The 3512-nt window shown below is 41.9% G+C and overlaps 1 non-coding gene across 1 annotated transcript; it reads right to left on the reverse strand.

The window, feature by feature from the left end:
- Positions 1–752: 752 nt before the first annotated feature.
- On the reverse strand, positions 753–860 carry LOC148547770 (small nucleolar RNA R71). Its single transcript, XR_015897406.1, has one exon. It is a non-coding gene; the product is annotated as a small nucleolar RNA R71 (small nucleolar RNA).
- Between the last annotated feature and the right edge of the window lie 2652 nt (positions 861–3512).

The following is a 3512-nucleotide window of genomic DNA, read 5'->3' on the forward strand; positions in this document are numbered from 1 at the left end:
TATTTTTCAAAAATTCCCCCTCTCCCATCTTATTCTATTTATTTATTCATCCACTAACATCTCATCTCACATCTCTGCCATCCTCACAGTTGTGTTTCTTTCTTTACATCACATTCTTTGTCTTCCTCTTTTCTTCTACTAACACAAGGACCTCTATATTGTGGTATAAAGGATCCATATTATTATTATTATTTTTTCTGTGCCCTCTTCTTTGTCATATGAGCAGGAGTAGGGACAAGAACATTCTTGTTGAGGCAGTTCCAGAACCTGAAAGGACTCTGAAGAGAAAATTAAGAGAAGCTAAAATACAACAATCCAGAGATAACCTTTCAGAAATTTTCGAACAGGAAGAGGAGATGGCAGCCGAAAATAATAATAATGTAAGGAAGATTCTTGGTGACTTTACTGCACCTAATTCCAATTTACATGGAAGAAGCATCTCTATTCCTACCATTGGAGCAAACAACTTTGAGCTGAAACCTCAATTAGTTTCTCTGATGCAGCAGAACTGCAAGTTTCATGGACTTCCATCTGAAGATCCTTTTCAGTTCTTAACTGAATTCTTGCAGATATGTGATACTGTTAAGACTAATGGAGTAGATCCTGAAGTCTACAGGCTCATGCTTTTCCCTTTTGCTATAAGAGACAGAGCTAGATTATGGTTGGATTCTCAACCCAAAGACAGCCTGAACTCTTGGGATAAGCTGGTCACGGCTTTCTTAGCCAAGTACTTTCCTCCTCAAAAGCTGAGCAAGCTTAGAGCTGATGTTCAAACCTTCAGACAGAAAGAAGGTGAATCCCTCTATGAAGCTTGGGAAAGATACAAACAGTTGACCAAAAAGTGTCCTTCTGACATGCTTTCAGAATGGACCATCCTGGATATATTCTATGATGGTCTGTCTGAGTTATCTAAGATGTCATTGGATACTTCTGCAGGTGGATCCATTCACCTAAAGAAAACGCCTGCAGAAGCTCAAGAACTCATTGACATGGTTGCAAATAACCAGTTCATGTACACTTTTGAAAGGAATCCTGTGAGTAATGGGACGCCTATGAAGAAGGGAGTTCTTGAAGTTGATACTCTGAATGCCATATTGGCTCAGAACAAAATATTGACTCAGCAAGTCAATATGATTTCTCAGAGTCTGAATGGAATGCAAGCTGCATCCAACAGTACTCAAGAGGCTTCTTATGCAGAAGAAGCTTATGATCCTGAGAACCCTGCAATAGCAGAGGTAAATTACTTAGGTGAACCTTATGGAAACACCTATAACTCATCATGGAGAAATCACCCCAATTTCTCATGGAAGGATCAAAAGCCTCAACAAGGCTTTAATAATGGTGGAAGAAACAGGTTTAACAATAATAAACCTTTTCCATCATTCACTCAGCAACAGACAGAGAACACTGAACAAAATGCTTCTAATTTAGCAAATCTAGTCTCTGATCTATCCAAGGCCACTGTAAGTTTCATGAATGAAACAAGATTTTCCATTAGAAATGTGGAAGCACAAGTGGGCCAGCTGAGTAAAAGGATCACTGAAATCCCTACCAGTACTCTCCCAAGCAATACAGAAGAGAATCCAACAGGAGAGTGCAAGGCCATTGACATAAACACCATGGCCGAACCCAAAGAAGGAGAGGAAGACACAAATCCCAAGGAGGAAGACCTCCTGGGACGTCCAGTGATCAATAAGGAGCTTCCCTCTGAGGAACCAAAGGACTCTGAGGCTCATCTAGAGACCATAGAGATTCCATTGAACCTCCTTATGCCCTTCATGAGCTCTGATGAGTATTCCTCTTCTGAAGAGAATGAGGATGTTACTGAAGAGCAAACTGCCAAGTTTCTTGGTGCAATCATGAAGCTGAATGCCAAATTATTTGGCATTGATACTTGGGAAGTTGAACCTCCCTTGTTCATCAATGAACTAAGTGATCTGGATCAACTGACATTGCCTCAGAAGAGACAGGATCCTGGAAAGTTCATAATACCCTGTACCATAGGCACCATGATCTTTAAGGCTCTATGTGACCTTGGTTCAGGAATAAACCTCATGCCCCTCTCTGTAATAGAGAAACTGGGAATCTATGGGGTGCAAGCTGCTAAAATCTCATTAGAGATGGCAGACAGTTCAAGAAAACAGGCTTATGGACAAGTAGAGGATGTGTTAGTAAAGGTTGAAGGCCTTTACATCCCTGCTGATTTCATAGTCCTGGATACTGGAAAGGAAGAGGATGAATCCATCATCCTAGGAAGACCTTTCCTGGCCACAACAAGAGCTGTGATTGATGTTGACAGAGGTGAAATAGTTCTTCAATGGAATGAGGACTCCCTTGTGTTCAAAACTCAAGGATCTCCCTCTGCAACCATGGAGAGGAAGCATGAAAAGCTTCTTTCAAAGCAGAGTCAACGCAAGCCCCACAGTCAAACTCTAAGTTTGGTGTTGGGAGGCCACAACCAAACTCTAAGTTTGGTGTTGAACTCCCATATCCAAACTCTAAGTTTGGTGTTGGAGAGTCTCAACAAAGCTCTGCACATCTGTGAGGCTCCATGAGAGCCCACTGTCAAGCTATTGACATTAAAGAAGCGCTTGTTGGGAGGCAACCCAATTTTTATTTATCTAACTATATTTTTCTTGATTATATGTCTTTATAGGTTCATGATCATGTGGAGTCACAAAATAAACAAAAAAATCAAAAACGGAATCAAAAACAGCAGAAGAAAAATCACACCCTGGAGGAGCATCTGTCTGGCGCTGAACGCCCAGAATGGGCAGCATCCTGGCGCTGAACGCCCAGAACAAGCATGGTTCTGGCGTTCAACGCCAGAAATGGCAGCAAATGGGCATTGAACGCCCAAAATGGGCACCAACCTGGCGCTGAACGCCCAGAGTTGTGTGCAAGGGCATTTTACATGACTAAATTGGTGCAGGGATGTAAATGCCTTGACACCTCAGGATCTGTGGACCCCACAGGATCCCCACCTACCTCATCATCTCTCTTTCCATTCATGATCATCCCTTCTGTTTTCCATTTACCACTCACATCCATACACCCACTACCTTCAAAATTCAACATCTCTCTCCCACCCAATCCCACCCATATGGCCGAATACACACTCCCATCCATCTCCTACATATCTTCTTCTTATTCTTCTACTCTTTCTTCTTTTGTTCGAGGGCGAGCAACATTCTAAGTTTGGTGTGGTAAAAGCATAGCTTTTTTGTTTTTTTTCCATAACCATTGATGGCACCTAAGGCCAGAGAAACCTCTAGAAAGAGGAAAGGGAAGACAAAAGCTTCCATCAAGGGTCTATAGCTCAGTGGTAGAACATTTGACTGTAAATCAAGAGATCCCTGAGATACCTCAGGGGATACATTTTCTTCCACACAATTATTGGAAGCAACTAAGGGTGGAACATCAAGAGCACTCCATCATCCGTCATGAAATCAGAGAAGATCTAAAAGCAATGAAGAAGGAGCAACAAAGACAATGAAGAGACATAGAAGAGC

Source organism: Arachis ipaensis, chromosome B8 (assembly GCF_059453495.1).
Source record: "Arachis ipaensis isolate K30076 ecotype BB chromosome B8, ASM5945349v1, whole genome shotgun sequence".
In the NCBI taxonomy this organism is placed as follows: Eukaryota; Viridiplantae; Streptophyta; class Magnoliopsida; order Fabales; family Fabaceae; genus Arachis; species Arachis ipaensis.